This window comes from Rutidosis leptorrhynchoides, chromosome 8 (assembly GCF_046630445.1).
Source record: "Rutidosis leptorrhynchoides isolate AG116_Rl617_1_P2 chromosome 8, CSIRO_AGI_Rlap_v1, whole genome shotgun sequence".
In the NCBI taxonomy this organism is placed as follows: domain Eukaryota; kingdom Viridiplantae; phylum Streptophyta; class Magnoliopsida; order Asterales; family Asteraceae; genus Rutidosis; species Rutidosis leptorrhynchoides.
The window spans coordinates 172614712-172635270 of NC_092340.1; positions in this window are offsets into that span (position 1 = coordinate 172614712).

A 20559-nucleotide genomic window follows, 5' to 3' on the forward strand; every position below is an offset into this window, starting at 1 on the left:
GATGATTCGGTCTTTTTCGGATATTCTGGTAATTTGACAAATCAAGATCGTGCCATTACAATTTCTTTCTTAGAACATTGACTATGTTCATTCCGAAATGCATAACTACGAATTTTGGACCATTATCCGCTTGACTTAAGGTCGGGAAGAGAAAACAAAAGCATGAAGCTCCGAAATATAATGGAGAATAAAAAGCCCGATAAAAACCTCAAAATTACAAACCGTGTATATCAATGCGTATAGCCACGGGAGAATGAAAAACACTATAATCCCAAGGTAATAGTAGAAGAAAATAACCTCCTCTGGTGGCAGATGAAAAAGAAGAATGAATGATACGATAGCCAAGAAAATATCAAGAATCAGAACTTGATTAAGCATTTTCACAATCTATTAGGAAGTATGAAATAAGGAAGATGCTTATAAGAGTGGTGAAAATAAATGAAACGGAAGAGGTCAATTTATAGTGAAATATCAGACATAGCAATCGAGGCAGATTACTCATTTAATTAAAGAAGATCTTAATCTCCTTAATTCCTGAAGAATCAAATCTTATTTAGAATATGAAGATTTTCTATTCCTTAAATTCCGGAAATCAATCTTTACTACGTCAAAAATTAAGACGAATCTCTATTCCTTCATTTCACTCTTTTACGATAATTTCTCTCATACGCTTCGAGTAATTAGATTGTTTTATCCATATTATTAAACGATGATAAAACTCTAATTATCAACTCATATTCGTCATGAAAACATTTTTATTGTTAGCCATGACAACCTCACTCAAATTTCGGGACGAAATTTCTTTAACGGGTAGGTACTGTGACGACCCTGAAATTTCTGACCAAATTTAAACTTTATCTTTAAATGATTTAATGTTTTCGACACGATAAGCAAAGTCTGTAATGTTGAGTCTTAAGTTTTGGAACTATATTTATGTAATCAATTATTCTTTGACTGTTCTCAAAAATTCACGAACAATATATATATAACTTAATGTGCATAATATATATATATATATATATATATATATATATATATATATATATATATATATATATATATATATATATATATGATTTCAAGTTATTTAGTAAACAATAGTAACATTCGATTATTGATTCGATTAATATTTAGATAAGTTAACTAAAACGTTTAAGATGAACCAGCAAAACACTAATTTGCTACAGTATTTTCAAATTGCTACAGTACCCGAAAAGCCACAGTGTTTTCGAAAATCACTATTTGCTACAGTAAAATACTATTTGAAAACGAAAATATATATATTAACTTGGTCATAAAATGATTTGATATTATACATATTTTAACAAATAGCAAGACGATGATTTATAGAAGTAAATGACCAAAACACTCAAGTGTATAAGTTACAATTCTAGGGATATAGTTTATTGATAATTTAAGTCTAATTTTTGACAAAGGTACGGCTCATGAAACGAAAAATACAATTTTTCTCAGCGTACGAAGGGACATTCGAAAAACCGAAACCGGGACATAAATCGAGTGACGACATACGACTTATCGGAACAAAAATTACAAATTATCTATGCACGAGAATATAATATAATATATAATTAATTAATATAATTTATATATATTATATATTAATAAATAAATATGTCGACGAGGAATAGTTAAAAAACTTGTGTGAGCTGGAAATGGGAGCCATGCGATCGCATGGCATCCCCTCACATTAACCATGCGATCGCATGGTGATGTCTGGTGGCCAACATCTATAAATCGATCGTTTTTCTGACTTCTGATTCATTCCAACTCTTATCTATCTATCTCTCGTATCTATATATATATATATATATATATATATATATATATATATATATATATATATATATATATATATATATATATATATATATTATATTTATATTATTATTATTATTATTATTATTATTACTATTATTATTATTATTATTAAGATTAATATTATTAATCTTATTATTATTAGTAGTATTAGTAATATACATAAAATACTACGACGAGATCTTGAGCGTGTTACTTTCAAAATTGGTTTTCAATCGGGATATAGCTAAGGAAACTATGGGTTAGAGCTATGGAGGTTATGGGTATGGTTCGAGGGTTTTGCTCGTGAGTCAAACTAGTGTTTATCATCTCTGTTGCGTCTACATACTTTCCTGTAATATTGAATCACAATATTGATATGTGAGCATTCATATCTTATCTTTTATATATTATTTGTGTATCCATGTCTAGTGCTCGAGTATATATATTTATGCATGCTTGTATGTTAAATTTTGTCGTTAAACAGTTTATGATGAATCACAAATTAAATATATATATTAATGATAAAAGGTATATGATATGCATGTTTTTGGAAAGCTGGCGAAAAATCAATAACTTTTCATTTAGAAATCGCGTAATTTCGATGAACGAATCAAAAGATATGGTCAACTGAATTATGATTGACGTTAATTGGAATTGCTTTTGAATCTGCAATTAATATTTAAACAACTTGTTTGTAAGATTGATAAATTAGATTTTTGAATATTACCAACCGAGTAAATGAATCTTTATATAAGGTACGTCTCGTTTTGTTGAACTATTGTCAAAATTGACCTTTTGAAACGACTTTGAATAACTTTTGTATGTCGATCTCGAGCATTAGGATTGTGATACACTATGACCAGACCTAGCTTGTTAAACATTTAGTGACCAACATATGTTCTCTAGGTTGAGATCTACGGTTATTTGGGTATTCCGAGTTTCAGTCACATTTCGGTGAATGACTTTATGTGCTGCTAAGGTGAGTTTCATTTGCTCCCTTTTTAATTGCTTTTGCAATATATATTTTTGGGCTGAGAATACCTGCAATTTATTTTAAATGCAATGGATACAAGTACATACTAAATTCTACACCGAGTTTGAACCGAAAATCCCTTAGTTTTGGTAACTTGTAGCTGCCAGTTATAAGAACTGGTGGGCGCGAATAGTTGTATATGGATCCATAGGGCTTGACATCCCCGTCTGTTCCAGGTTTAGAAACCCTAGCCTGAACTATTAAACAGACGTATGCTATTTGAGTTTAATACACGTTGGTTTGCGTGTATTGTATATGTTGATTGCATGTATGTTTAAACAGGGGTACTTATTATAACGTTAAATCTTAGTTACCAGGGTGCTCAATCTTGTAGAATAATTTGATAAACGTTTCTGGATGAAATAACTGAAATCTTGTGATCCACCTTTATATACAGATTATACGAAACATTAAAACTATGAACTCACCAACCTTTGTGTTGCAACTTGTAATGACCCGCACTTTTTCGATCGTTCTATACTTATAAGATTAATATTTATATAAATTAAACCTTACCAACATGATAAGCAATCCAAATTGTTGAGACTTATGTTTTCGAAAAGAGTTTTACACAACGTTTGACCGTCTAGTTTGACCGATGATATCACGAACTATACAATATATGATAATTATACGTTTGTGTATATATATGTATATATACATATTTAACATGATCTAAGAATGTTTTAATATCTCATTTTGTATTAATAACAATAAGTTATAAGTATATTTTGAAACTACTAACTTAAGTTTTCAAAACGATAACCATACGTAACGTTATTTGACTTAAATACTTATGACCTATAATGTTTATACATATATCGTATAAGTAATGTATTTAATCACTTTTAAAGACTTAAATACATAAAACAATATAAGTATATTTACAAAAGATAGCTATATTTGAATCCTCGTTCCGTTTTCTCAAAGATTTCTATACGTATACCTAGGGTATATGTACCCGTATCATACGCAGCTTCTAGATGTATTTACTATTGGTATATACCAATAAAAATCTACTCCTTAGCAGCCTTAAATGATTAAGAAACATGTGGAACCAACCATTTGTCAAGTAGCATGAATTATTTAGCAAGAAAACAAAGTTAGGTATTTTTTTTTCCTTTATAACCTAAAAACGTTTTTATGCATGCACACCATTTCTTCACCCCATTTTCTCATACTTACACTTCCATTTCTCTCTCAAAATACTCTTAACTTCATACTTGATCATCTCTAAGCATTTTCCCCATCATTTAGCTTCAAAAACAACACTTAAACCTCATAAGAAAACCTTACAAAAACACTTCAAGAAATCCTTCCAAGAACACAAACTTACTTCCAATCTTTCATTCAATTCCATCATCCTTTTGGTTCTAGCTTTTTACTCCTCTTTTACAGCAACCTTGTCCAAGGAACTTGAGGTAGTAACTATGTTCATAAGCTTATTCGATTCATATATATATAGCTATCTTATTTTGTGGTATAAAATTTTAACAACAAGAACATAGTTTGAATGTTTTCAAACTTGTTTGCAAACTAAATAGATCCTTATAACTTAACTTTTAAAATACTTCAAGACCTGTAATATAACTTAAAAATATGCTAATTTAACAAGGTATAACTTGGTTTTTCAAAGAACACCTTAAAAACTGTTTTTACGACGTCGGAGTGCAACCGGGGGCTGTTTTGGGTTGGATAATTAAAAACCATCTTAAACATTGAATTGGAGGTTTATTTTCTGGAAAAATGATTTTTACTATGAATATGATAACACATAAAAATTTCATGATTTAACTCAAAGTATAAGTATTTTTAGAAAAATAATCATTTAAGGTTGTTTACATGATGGAAAATGATTAACTTCATAAGTTTCACTAAAGTTTGACCTATGACCTGTGATTTCGAATACAAACTAAGGTATTTACAGTTCATAGTCTTAAAGAGGGACTCGATCCAAGGAAGTGGCAAGTTGAATCAACGAAAACGGAGTTGTAACGAAGAAACTATGACCAAAACGAGATCGGATATCTAAGACTAGTTTGGCTACGAAAATAATTGGAGAAAATTAAATAAATCACATCTTTTTAAAATAACATGATATTTTATATATATGTACTCATAATTTAATTTTATATGGTTCAGGATCACCCGTAAACAATACGAGAAGATTAATCATAAGATCCCATGATTGTACGCAACACGTCATTTGACAACACCGGTACTTTATGTACGCAACACGTCATTTGACAACACCGGTACCATGGGTCAAGATTAATCTCGACCAATACATATACGATGGGGGTTTTTATTTATTTCATTGGGGGTTTATTAAACACCTAAAAATGAACCATTAAAATTGAATTACTAACATCGGACTGCTAACTACGGACTAAGAAATTATTAAAACTATTAAAACTATAAAAAGTATATATATGTGACGATTGTTTAAAATAGAAATATATTGATAAACTATATATGGATAGGTTCGTGATATCAATCGGAGACCAAGTCGAAATTACATATCTTCAAGACGAAAGTGAGTATATAGTCCCACTTTTAAACTCTAAGTATTTCGGGATGAGAATACATGTATTTTATGTTTTACGTTATGGACACAAGTAACTGAAAAATATATTCTACGTTGAGTTGTACCACTGGTATACTTCCCTGTAGCTTGGTAACTGTTATTTACAGCGGTATTGTAAACGCGAATCCTGTTGATAGATCTATCGGGCCTGACAACCCCAACCGGACTGGACGACCAGTATTCAACGGCTGCACAGTACTTCGTTTCGTGACTACACTTGGTACGGTGTAGTAAGATTTCATAATAAAGGGAATATGCGACGTGATTAAATGTTAAGTATGGTTACCAAGTGCTCAACCACTTAGAATATTTTTATTAAAAACGTTTATATATGAAATCTTGTGGTCTATATATATATTGATGCCGGCATTAAACCTATATCTCACCAACTTTATGTTGACGTTTTAAACATGTCTATTCTCAGGTGATAATTAGAAGCTTCCGCTGCAACATGTTGAATTTAAACAAGATCTTGAGTATGCATATTTGTGTCAAAAATAAAACTGCATATCGGAGGATTTGTAATGTAAAATATGCTAGAAATCATATTGTTATCATCACATGTAAAGTTTGTAAGTCTAAGATTATCGCTAAACGATAATCATCTTTATTTTGTCTTAAGCTTGTATCAAAATAAGAATTATGGTTTGTAATGTAAAATATATGCAGTTGTTCTTTTAAAAATGTCGCATATAGAGGTCAATACCTCGCAATGAAATCATACGTTATCTAACACGTTCTTATGGTTAAGGACGGGTTATGACATGTGGTATCAGAGCGGTGGTCTTAGCGAACCAGGTTTACATTAGTGTGTCTAACCGAGAAGTCGTTAGGATACATTAGTAAGTCTGGACTTTGACCGGGTCTGATTTAAAAACCATTGCTTATCATTGTTGGTTAAAATTTATATGTAAATATTATGTAGTACTAATGGGTTAGTTGTTGTGTGATAGATGTCGGGCTCAAAACTTGTTATCACATTCAGCGACTCCGAACCAGAATCTTCAGATGGTGTTCCAGTCATTAACCTATCCGATGACGAAAATAATATCTTTGTGGAAGACTCACAAATTTCGGATGAACCGACTATAGAGAACCCGGAAAGTGAACCCGAGGAGGAAAGTGAACCCGAGGAGGAAAGTGAACCCGAGGAAGAAATACAGGAAATTACAAAAGACGAGTTCGAACTAGGAAAGAAACGAAAGGCTAATGAATTAGAAAATTCAAATCCCGAGTTTAGTAAGGATGATGTGGCACCAACTCCACTAGACACTACCACCCCTATTCCCGCTATTCCTATTCATTCTATTCCGGCATCCAGTTCTTCAGTCCCACAGCCAAAATATAGGCAGACAGCCAGGATAAGCGTTAAGCGATTCTTTGAACCTAAACGTCCTAGAAAATAGACCAAACAATACGCTGCCGTATTAAACCATGGGATCATATAATGTTTTGTATAATATTATTAGTGTGGTTTGCTTAATGTTCGATGTAAGATAAGCATATGTAAAATAGTGAAGTGTGAAATGCAATAATTTTCCATGGTTAAGTATTATTTAGATGGTAGTAATTGATTCTGTACTAAGCTATTAAGTATGGACATTAACGGGTAGGTAATACCCTAGATATAATTATAAAACGCTAATAAGAAGAAAAGGCTTTTATAATAATACCTGGTTCATATTATTAATAAGCTATAATGTACTGTAAATATACACTACATCTATAATATTCCATGTGAATAATTATTTTCTTTTCATTCTTATAGAAGAATATGGCGCGATTAAACCGAATGACGGAACAAGAAATCCAGGAACTCATCAATCAGCGAGTGAACGACAGAATGTTATGGGTCGAGGCTGCAAGAGGTGCTGCAGTTAACCCAAATCCTCGTGTGGGGTGCACTTACAAAACTTTTCAAGATTGCAAGCCCTCATCATTCAGTGGAACAGAAGGACCGATCGGTTTAACCCGGTGGATAGAAAAGATGGAGACTGTGTTTAAAATCAGTGGTTGTGTTGAAAAGGACATGACCAAGTATGCATCGTGCACTTTACAAGATAGTGCACTCACGTGGTGGAAAAATTATGTGAAGGCTGTAGGAGGAGATGTAGCTTATGATACTCCGTGGGAAGAATTCAAAACAATGTTAATCAACGAATATTGTCCAAGGAACGAGGTTAGGAAGTTGGAAGATGAGTTACGAAGTCTGAAGGTTATTGGTACTGAAATCACCAACTACAATCAGCGATTCATGGAATTAGTTTTGCTATGTCCTGAATTGGTCCCAACCGAAGAACGGAAGATTGAAATGTACAAAGATGGTTTGCCCAAAAAGGTCAAGGCAAATGTTACAGCATCGAAACCTAAGACAATTCATGAAGCTATAACTATGGCAAACGAGCTAATGGATCAGGTCATCATGGATAAGAAAGTATCCAATACTGATGTGAAGGTATCAGGTAACAAAAGAAAGTGGAATGGAAATTATGATCGAGGTAACCAACAACAATCTTTTAAGAAACAAGAAAACACGCAAGGTGCGGGTAGTGGTTTAAGCTTTGGTTATAAAGGACAAAATCCTTTATGCAACCGATGCCACAAACATCACTCTGGTTACTGTAATGTGGTATGCAACAAATGTAATCGAAAGGGTCATCTTGCTGAAGATTGTAGGGCTCTCGTTACAAATACAAATGGTACCAAGACTCCTGCCACCAATGCAAATAGAACTGCTTTGGCTACCATTACTTGTTTTGGGTGTGGAAAACAAGGTCACTATAAGAGCCAGTGCCCGAATCCAGAGAAGAATATCGGACCTGCACGTGGGAGAGCATTTGTTATTAATACTAGAGAGGCATGTGAAGACCCGGAGCTTGTTACGGGTACGTTTACCATTAATAACTTATCCGCATCTATTATATTTGATACTGGTGCTGATAGAAGTTACGTGTGTAGAGACTTTCACGCTAAATTGAATTGTTCATCATTACCTCTAGATGCTAAGTACATGATTGAGTTAGCTAATGGTAAACTAATTAAAGCCGATAAAATTTTTCGTGATTGTAAAATAAATTTAGCCGGAGAAACGTTTAAAATTGACTTGATACCCGTAGAATTAGGAAGTTTTGATGTAATAGTCGGCATGGACTGGATGTCTAAAATAGGAGCTGAAGTTGTGTGCACCAAGAAGGCAATTCGCATTCCTCGTAAGGATAAAACGCCAGTAATGATTTATGGAGAGAAGGGTAACTCAAAGCTAAAACTCATTAGTTATTTGAAAGCTCAAAAGTGCTTGAAGAAAGGGTGCTATGCTATCTTAGTACATGTTAATAAAGTCGAAAAGAAAGAAAAAGAGAAGTGCATCAATGACGTGCCTGTGGCAAGAGATTTTCCTGAAGTATTTCCGGAAGAGTTGCCGGGATTACCTCCATTTAGATCTGTAGAATTTCAAATAGATTTAGTACCAGGAGCTGCACCAGTGGCTCGTGCTCCATATAGACTTGCACCGTCCGAATTAAAAGAACTTCAGAGTCAGTTAAAAGAATTACTGGATCGTGGATTCATACGACCAAGTACTTCACCGTGGGGAGCTCCAATTTTATTCGTCAAGAAGAAAGACGGATCTTTCCGAATGTGTATAGATTATCGTGAATTAAATAAGTTAACTATCAAGAATCGGTATCCACTACCGAGAATTGACGACTTATTTGATCAACTCCAAGGATCATGTGTGTACTCGAAAATTGACCTAAGATCGGGCTATCATCAATTACGTGTCAAAGAAGAAGATATACCGAAAACTGCTTTTCGGACACGCTACGGTCATTACGAATTTTTGGTCATGCCGTTTGGATTGACGAATGTGCCAGCTGTATTCATGGACCTCATGAATCGAGTTTGTAGTCCATATCTAGATAAGTTTGTTATCGTTTTCATTGATGATATTCTTATCTATTCCAAGAGTGAGCAAGAGCATGAGCAGCATTTAAGGTTGATATTAGAGTCGTTAAGAAAAGAACAGCTATATGCTAAATTTTCTAAATGTGCTTTCTGGTTGAAAGAAGTGCAATTTCTTGGCCACGTTGTTAGTAGCAAAGGAATTCAGGTTGATCCAGCAAAAATTGAAGCCATTGAAAAATGGGAGACTCCTAAGACACCAATGCAGATACGCCAATTTTTGGGTTTAGCCGGTTATTATAGAAGGTTTATTCAAGATTTTTCCCGAATAGCTAAGCCGTTGACAGCGTTAACGCAAAAAGGGAAGAAATATGAATGGACTTCTGAGCAGGAGAGTGCATTTCAGTTACTGAAAAAGAAGTTGACTACGGCGCCTATTTTATCGTTACCAGAAGGGAGCGATGATTTTGAAATATATTGTGACGCTTCGCGACAAGGTTTTGGTTGCGTTCTTATGCAACGGAAGAAAGTTATTGCATACGCATCCCGACAATTGAAGATTCACGAGCGGAATTATACGACGCATGATCTAGAACTGGGAGCAGTCGTGTTTGCATTGAAGATATGGAGACACTACTTGTATGGGGTTAAATGCACTGTGTTTACTGATCATAAAAGCCTTCAACATATTTTCGATCAAAAACAGCTGAACATGAGGCAACGTAGGTGGGTTGAGTTAATAAATGACTATGATTGTGAAATTCGTTATCATCCCGGGAAAGCGAGCGTGGTGGCCGACGCTCTAAGCAGAAAGGAACGAGAACCAATTCGAGTACGAGCGATGAACATAAAAATTCGCATGAATCTCAACTCACAAATCAAAGAAGTTCAACGAGAAGCACTTACTAAAGAAAATATAGGAAATGAAATAATGAAGAAGTATGAGAAGCAACTCGTTATACGGGAAGATGGAATTCGATATTTTGCAAACCGTATTTGGGTACCGAAGTTGGGTGGATTAAGGAAGTTGATATTGAACGAGGCACATAAGACAAGATACTCAATACATCCTGGAGTCGGAAAGATGTATCAAGATCTTAAGACGAATTATTGGTGGCCTAACTTAAAGACAGACGTTGCAACATATGTTGGGGAGTGTTTAACTTGTTCCAAGGTCAAAGCAGAACACCAGAAGCCGTCAGGGTTACTTCAACAACCAGAAATCCCAGAATGGAAATGGGATGGTATTACCATGGATTTCATCACGAAGTTACCAAAGACTGCCTGGGGATACGACACCATTTGGGTGATTGTTGATCGTCTCACCAAGTCTGCACATTTCTTGCCTATAAAGGAAACGGATAGAATGGAGAAACTATTACGATTGTATATAAAAGAAGTTGTTTCAAGGCATGGAATACCTATTTCCATTATATCCGATCGTGATAGTAGATTTACATCAAAGTTCTGGCAATCACTACAGGAGGCCCTAGGAACTCGTTTGGATATGAGTACCGCGTATCATCCGCAAACCGACGGGCAGAGTGAAAGAACGATTCAGACTCTTGAAGACATGCTCAGGGCATGTGTGATCGATTTTGGAAACGGATGGGATAAATATCTACCATTAGCAGAATTCTCGTATAATAATAGTTATCATGCGAGCATTAAAGCTGCGCCATTCGAAGCATTGTACGGAAGGAAGTGTAGATCTCCTATTTGCTGGAATGAAGTAGGAGATCGACAATTAACTGGTCCCGAGATCATACACGAAACGACTGAGAAGATAGTACAAATCAAGGAGAGATTGAAAACAGCCCGTAGTCGCCAAAAGAGCTACGCCGATGTTCGAAGGAAACCATTAGAGTTTCAGATCGGTGACATGGTTATGTTAAAGGTGTCACCGTGGAAAGGTGTAATACGCTTCGGAAAAAGGGGTAAACTGAACCCAAGATGTGTAGGCCCGTTCAAGATTATCGAACGCATTGGACCGGTAGCTTATCGACTCGAGTTACCACAACAACTCGCCGGAGTACATAATACATTTCACGTCTCAAACCTTAAGAAGTGTCTTGCAAAGGAAGATCTCACCATTCCTCTTGAAGAAATCCATGTCGACGAGAAACTACAATTCATCGAAGAACCAATCGAAATCATGGATCGTGAAGTTAAACGGCTCAAGCAGAGCAACATACCGATCGTTAAGGTTCGTTGGAATGCTCGAAGGGGTCCCGAGTTTACTTGGGAACGAGAGGATCAAGTGAAACAAAAATATCCACACTTGTTTTCCGATGACGCAAAATAGGTACAATTTTAAAATTTCGGGACGAAATTTATTTAACGGGTAGGTACTGTAATGACCCGCACTTTTTCGATCGTTCTATACTTATAAGATTAATATTTATATAAATTAAACCTTACCAACATGATAAGCAATCCAAATTGTTGAGACTTATGTTTTCGAAAAGAGTTTTACACAACGTTTGACCGTCTAGTTTGACCGATGATATCACGAACTATACAATATATGATAATTATACGTTTGTGTATATATACATATTTAACATGATCTAAGAATGTTTTAATATCTCATTTTGTATTAATAACAATAAGTTATAAGTATATTTTGAAACTACTAACTTAAGTTTTCAAAACGATAACCATACGTAACGTTATTTGACTTAAATACTTATGACCTATAATGTTTATACATATATCGTATAAGTAATGTATTTAATCACTTTTAAAGACTTAAATACATAAAACAATATAAGTATATTTACAAAAGATAGCTATATTTGAATCCTCGTTCCGTTTTCTCAAAGATTTCTATACGTATACCTAGGGTATATGTACCCGTATCATACGAAGCTTCTAGATGTATTTACTATTGGTATATACCAATAAAAATCTACTCCTTAGCAGCCTTAAATGATTAAGAAACATGTGGAACCAACCATTTGTCAAGTAGCATGAATTATTTAGCAAGAAAACAAAGTTAGGTATTTTTTTTTCCTTTATAACCTAAAAACGTTTTTATGCATGCACACCATTTCTTCACCCCATTTTCTCATACTTACACTTCCATTTCTCTCTCAAAATACTCTTAACTTCATACTTGATCATCTCTAAGCATTTTCCCCATCATTTAGCTTCAAAAACAACACTTAAACCTCATAAGAAAACCTTACAAAAACACTTCAAGAAATCCTTCCAAGAACACAAACTTACTTCCAATCTTTCATTCAATTCCATCACCCTTTTGGTTCTAGCTTTTTACTCCTCTTTTACAGCAACCTTGTCCAAGGAACTTGAGGTAGTAACTATGTTCATAACCTTATTCGATTCATATATATATAGCTATCTTATTTTGTGGTATAAAATTTTAACAACAAGAACATAGTTTGAATGTTTTCAAACTTGTTTGCAAACTAAATAGATCCTTATAACTTAACTTTTAAAATACTTCAAGACCTGTAATATAACTTAAAAATATGCTAATTTAACAAGGTATAACTTGGTTTTTCAAAGAACACCTTAAAAACTGTTTTTACGACGTCGGAGTGCAACCGGGGGCTGTTTTGGGTTGGATAATTAAAAACCATCTTAAACATTGAATTGGAGGTTTATTTTCTGGAAAAATGATTTTTACTATGAATATGATAACACATAAAAATTTCATGATTTAACTCAAAGTATAAGTATTTTTAGAAAAATAATCATTTAAGGTTGTTTACATGATGGAAAATGATTAACTTCATAAGTTTCACTAAAGTTTGACCTATGACCTGTGATTTCGAATACAAACTAAGGTATTTACAGTTCATAGTCTTAAAGAGGGACTCGATCCAAGGAAGTGGCAAGTTGAATCAACGAAAACGGAGTTATAACGAAGAAACTATGACCAAAACGAGATCGGATATCTAAGACTAGTTTGGCTACGAAAATAATTGGAGAAAATTAAATAAATCACATCTTTTTAAAATAACATGATATTTTATATATATGTACTCATAATTTAATTTTATATGGTTCAGGATCACCCGTAAACAATACGAGAAGATTAATCATAAGATCCCATGATTGTACGCAACACGTCATTTGACAACACCGGTACTTTATGTACGCAACACGTCATTTGACAACACCGGTACCATGGGTCAAGATTAATCTCGACCAATACATATACGATGGGGGTTTTTATTTATTTCATTGGGGGTTTATTAAACACCTAAAAATGAACCATTAAAATTGAATTACTAACATCGGACTGCTAACTACGGACTAAGAAATTATTAAAACTATTAAAAGTATAAAAAGTATATATATGTGACGATTGTTTAAAATAGAAATATATTGATAAACTATATATGGATAGGTTCGTGATATCAATCGGAGACCAAGTCGAAATTACATATCTTCAAGACGAAAGTGAGTATATAGTCCCACTTTTAAACTCTAAGTATTTCGGGATGAGAATACATGTATTTTATGTTTTACGTTATGGACACAAGTAACTGAAAAATATATTCTACGTTGAGTTGTACCACTGGCATACTTCCCTGTAGCTTGGTAACTGTTATTTACAGCGGTATTGTAAACGCGAATCCTGTTGATAGATCTATCGGGCCTGACAACCCCAACCGGACTGGACGACCAGTATTCAACGGCTGCACAGTACTTCGTTTCGTGACTACACTTGGTACGGTGTAGTAAGATTTCATAATAAAGAGAATATGCGACGTGATTAAATGTTAAGTATGGTTACCAAGTGCTCAACCACTTAGAATATTTTTATTAAAAACGTTTATATATGAAATCTTGTGGTCTATATATATATTGCTGCCGGCATTAAACCTATATCTCACCAACTTTATGTTGACGTTTTAAACATGTCTATTCTCAGGTGATAATTAGAAGCTTCCGCTGCAACATGTTGAATTTAAACAAGATCTTGAGTATGCATATTTGTGTCAAAAATAAAACTGCATATCGGAGGATTTGTAATGTAAAATATGCTAGAAATCGTATTGTTATCATCACATGTAAAGTTTGTAAGTCTAAGATTATCGCTAAACGATAATCATCTTTATTTTGTCTAAAGCTTGTATCAAAATAAGAATTATGGTTTGTAATGTAAAATATATGCAGTTGTTCTTTTAAAAATGTCGCATATAGAGGTCAATACCTCGCAATGAAATCATACGTTATCTAACACGTTCTTATGGTTAAGGACGGGTTATGACACAACTTGTTAGCATGTTTATTCTCAGGTTCCCTAGAAGTCTTCCGCTGTTTGCTTATATGTTAGACAAGCTATGTGCATGGAGTCTTACATGGCATATTTTTCAAGGAAACGTTGCATTCACCAAATCATCACCATGTATCTTATTTGACTGCATAGTCAATGGAAGTACTATTGTAAACTATTATGTTACGGTGATTGTCTATATGTAGAAATCATCAGATGTCAAAAACCTTTGATTTAAATATTCATTTATGGTGTGCCTTTTCAAAAGAATGCAATATTTACAAAATGTATCATATAGAGGTCAAATACCTCGCAATGAAATCGATGAATGACGTATTCATCCATATGGATTTGGAGCGATCGTCACAGTTGGTATCAGAGCGTTGGTCCTAGCGAACCAGGTCTTGCATGAGTGTGTCTAACTGATAGTTGTTAAGATACATTAGTAAGTCTGGACTTCGACCGTGTCTGCATGTTAAAAGTTTTGCTTATCATTTCTTATCGGAAATTACATGCTTATCATTCTTAAGTCTAGACACGTTTTCCTGCATTTATTGCATAAATAGTGTATAGGCAAAAATTTATATCTTAGCGTATCTGTTACTGTAAACTTTTCCTGACATCTTCCGAAAATTTCTCCGTGATTTATGGAATTTGGTATTATATATACATATGTAAATTATGTATTAAAGAATACCAAACTAAATTCTATAATCTAATTCATATCAAAAATCATCTCCCTAATTATACAAGATGGATCTCGTATCTATTTCAAATTCCTTAAACTCCAACAGCTATTCCGATATGGATATTCACCTGAACTCCGAAGAGAGTGTAACCGGAATGGATCAACCAATCAGCCATCACCTATTCTGGATGAATTGGCGATGAGTTCGTAGCCTACTTAGTCATTGGAGACAAGAAGAAGGTAATCCCTTCCATCCACCACATTCGCCTCTTGGCGAAGAACCTGAAGCACTTACGGGCGAAACTGTTCGTAATACCATTTTCTCTCTCATCTCCAGAGTATCTCATCATGATTATATACTATCTCAAATTCTGGATCTTATTCATCCGCTCGTCCGAACCAACAATCATCCCAGTGTAATAGAAGAAGTCAACAAGCTTCGCGCTCGGGTAGTGGCTTTGGAGAATATGGTGCAAAGGTTACAAGCACCAGCAGCATCACCGGCATCAACAGTACCACCGACAACAACACCAACAGTACCATTACCACCACCTACAACAACCGCACCACAAACCTCAACTTCACAATCTGTACCTCGAACATCAACGTCATACGCACCATAGATACCAAGGAATACCAACAACAACAAACGATGAAGTATTGATTCATAACTTCATCGAAGAAAATTTTTGCAGAGAATATGTAGTTTCTAAAAGTTTTAGAGATTATATATTCTAGTCCTAGTCGAAAACCAGATGAGATTAATATTATGTTAACTCATTAAATCCATGATTACATCTAAGGAAAATATATATGTAGGTATATTTTCATAAAGATTGCAATTAAGAAAATTCTGTTGTTCAAACTGTTAATGGTGAGAATATTTTAACGGGTAGGTAATACCCGAGAGATATATAAATTCACAATTAATATGTTACATTCTTCGATTCTGATTCAACAAATCATCAACTATACTCACTACTTTCACAATAATATATATTCTTTTATAAAAATCAAAGCAACCATCATCATCCAAATTTGATTACATATTTTGATTTTGACAAATCAAAATCCAAGTCAAGATTTAACAAAAGACATCAATCTTAAATTCCTACGTCTTTTAAAGCTATACTTTGACTTCAAAACTGTGCTAGAACATCATAGAACCCAGAAAAGTATTTGTATCATTCAAATTCCTAGAACATCATATGAATATTAACGATTACAATCTATGTTCAAATCCCTCGAAATTCCTGAAGACACTTCAAATAATGAATCATCGAGATGATGATCCAACCACATGTTACCGCAGTCTTGTACCTGAAAAACCCTCGAAATCAAAGTCATAGTTTAACACGTATCTGTGTCAGACCCTTTGGCATTTATTAGCTAAAATAACTTTTCAATCCCTTTTCAAAATAGACAGTTTTGTCACCACTCCAGCAAATCACCTTCAATTGTTCATTCGAATAAGCCTTATTATAACGATTACCCCTTCATCATTATTACCAGGGAACCTTTCATGTTTCACCACATTAGCAGTAAACTTATCAACGACTTCATTGATCATTTAGCCTCTTCGAAAAATCACGATAATTATTCATTGAAACTCTATCAAGTACTCATATACAACTTGTAACAACAATTGTCATACCAACTACTGGAATTAGCAAATCAGTATTTTGAATTTCGTAGCAATTTTTCGCCAACAGTTATATATATACATATAACGTTTACCTTCAAGACTTACAGACTTCGAATGTTAAGTTTCTGAAAAACACCCTAAACTAAGAACTAGTTCTCGAAATCTTGAAAAATGCCGATGAAGCAGCAAAAAATGTAAACGACCTTAACAGTAAAAAGTTTGATGATAAATGATAGTGTGCTGGCAAAGCTTAGAAAAAGAGAAATTTTGGAACTGAAAAACAGATTGAGCAAAGTATGAAGGAGGCTGTGGATAAATCACAAGGATGAAACCTGCCTTCAAAGAATCCAAATGATTCAGTATCTGCTGAAGCCATTAATGAATACCTTGCTTCTGAATCTAAACCCTTACGGATAATATTCTTCATCATCCTCTGATATTAGAAATTCTAAGATATCATCGTATCTTTCATTATAAATATCTTCCATATTTCTGGAGATAATTCCATAATCATTCTTATCGGAAATCAATTTTCTCCTTGCGATATATGTGTTACATCATAAAAGAAACTATTTTAGTTTCTAAATTCTGAAACTTTCAAGTTTAAATATGAATATTTTGGAAGTGGTATTGGGAGCTGAAGCATGAGTTAGTATAATATAATGACACTTGATCAACATGATTATATTACAGTAAGTCATGCTGAGTTTCTAATGGAACGTGATAAAGTTTCACAGATCATACCCTCATGATGAACCATGTTACATAACTCTTTCATTCTATTTAACCTCTAAATATATCAAGAAAATATTTTTCTTGATGATTCGTTCTTTTTCGGATATTCTGGTAATTTGACAAATCAAGATCATGCCATTACAATTTCTTTCTTAGAACATTGACTATGTTCATTCCGAAATGCATAACTACGAATTTTGGACCATTATCCGCTTGACTTAAGGTCGGGAAGATAAAACAAAAGCATGAAGCTCCGAAATATAATGGAGAATAAAAAGCCCGATAAAAACCTCGAAATTACAAACCGTATATATCAATGCGTATAGCCACGGGAGAATGAAAAACACTATAATCCCAAGGTAATAGTAGAAGAAAATAACCTCCTCTGGTGGCAGATGAAAAAGAAGAATGAAGGATACGATAGCCAAGAAAATATCAAGAATCAGAACTGGATTAAGCATTTTCACAATCTATTAGGAAGTATGAAATAAGGAAGAAGCTTATAAGAGTGGTGAAAATAAATGAAATGGAAGAGGTCAATTTATAGTGAAATATCAGACATAGCAATCGAGGCAGAGTACGCATTTAATTAAAGAAGATCTTAATCTCCTTAATTCCCGAAGAATCAAATCTTAATTAGAATATGAAGATTTTCTATTCCTTAAATTTCGGAAATCAATCTTTACTACGTCAAAAATTAAGACGAATCTCTATTCCTTCATTTCACTCTTTTACGATAATTTCTCTCATACGCTTCGAGTAATTGGATTGTTTTATCCATATTATTAAACGGTGATAAAACTCTAATTATCAACTCATATTCGTCATGAAAACATTTTTATTGTTAGCCATGACGTCCTTACTCAAATTTCGGGACGAAATTTCTTTAACGGGTAGGTACTGTGACGACCCGGAAATTTCTGACCAAATTTAAACTTTATCTTTAAATGATTTAATGTTTTCGACACGATAAGGAAAGTCTGTAATGTTGAGTCTCAAGTTTTGGAACTATGTTTATGTAATCAATTATTCTTTGACTGTTGTCGAAAATTCACGAACAATATATATAACTTAATGTATATATATATATATATATATATATATATATATATATATATATATATATATATATATATATATATATATATATATGATTTAAAGTTATTTAGTAAACGATAGTAACATTCAATTATTGATTCGACGTATATTTAGATAAGTTAATTAAAACGTTTAAGATGAACCAGCAAAACACTAATTTGCTACAGTGTTTTCAAATTGCTACAGTACCCGAAAAGCTACAGTGTTTTCGAAAATCACTATTTGCTACAGTAAAACACTATTTCAAAATGAAAATATATATATTAACTTGGTTATAAAACAATTTGATATTATACATATTTTAACAAATAGCAAGACGATGATTTATATAAGTAAATGACCAAAACACTCAAGTGTATAAGTTACAATTCTAGGGATATAGTTTATTGTTAATTTAAGTCTAATTTTTGACAAAGGTACGGCTCATGAAACGAAATATACAATTTTTCTCAGCGTACGAAGGGACATTCAAAAAACCGAAACCGGGACATAAATCGAGTGACGACATACGACTTATCGGAACAAAAATTACAAATTAACTATGCACGAGAATATAATATAATATATAATTAATTAATATAATTTATATATATTATATATTAATAAATAAATATGTCGACGAGGAAGAGTTAAAAAACTTGTGTGAGCTAGAAATTGGGGCCATGCGATCGCATGGCATCCCCTCACATTAACCATGCGATCGCATGTTGGTGTCTGGTGGCCAACATCTATAAATTGAGCGTTTTTCTGATTTCTGATTCATTCCAACTCTTACCTATCTCTCTCTCGTATATATATATATATATATATATATATATATATATATATATATATATATATATATATATATATATATATATATATATATTATATTATTATTATTATTATTATTATTATTAAGATTAAGATTAATATTATTAATCTTATTATTATTAGTAGTATTAGTAATATACATAAAATACTACGACGAGGTCTTGAGCGTGTTACTTTCAAAACTGGTTTTCAATCGAGATATAGCTAAGGAAACTATGGGTTATAGCTATGGAGGTTATGGGTATGGTTCGAGGGTTTTGCTCGTGAGTCAAACTAGTGTTTATCATCTCTGTTGCGTCTACATACATTCCTGTAATATTGAATCACAATATTGATATGTGAGCATTCATATCTTATCTTTTATATATTATTTGTGTATCCATGTCTAGTGCTCGAGTATATATATTTATGCATGCTTGTATGTTAAATTTCGTCATTAAATAGTTTATGATGAATCATAAATTAAATACATATATTACTGATAAAAGGTATATGATATGCATGTTTTTGGAAAGCTGGCGAAAAATCAATAACTTTTCATTTAGAAATCGCGTAATTTCGATGAACGAATCAAAAGATATGGTCAACTGAATTATGATTGACATTAATTGGAATTGCTTTTGAATCTGCAATTAATATTTAAACAACTTGTTTGTAAGATTGATAAATTGGATTTTTGAATATTACCAACCGAGTAAATGAACCCTTATATAAGGTACGTCTCGTTTTGTTGAACTATTGTCAAAATTGACCTTTTGAAACAACTTTGGATAACTTTTGTATGTCAATCTCGAGCATTAGGATTGTGATACACTATGACCAGACCTAGCCTGTTAAACATTTATTGACCAACATATGTTCTCTAGGTTGAGATCTACGGTTATTTGGGTATTCCGAGTTTCGGTCACATTTCGGTGAACGACTTTATGTGCTGCTAAGGTGAGTTTCATTTGCTCCCTTTTTAATTGCTTTTGCAATTTATATTTTTGGG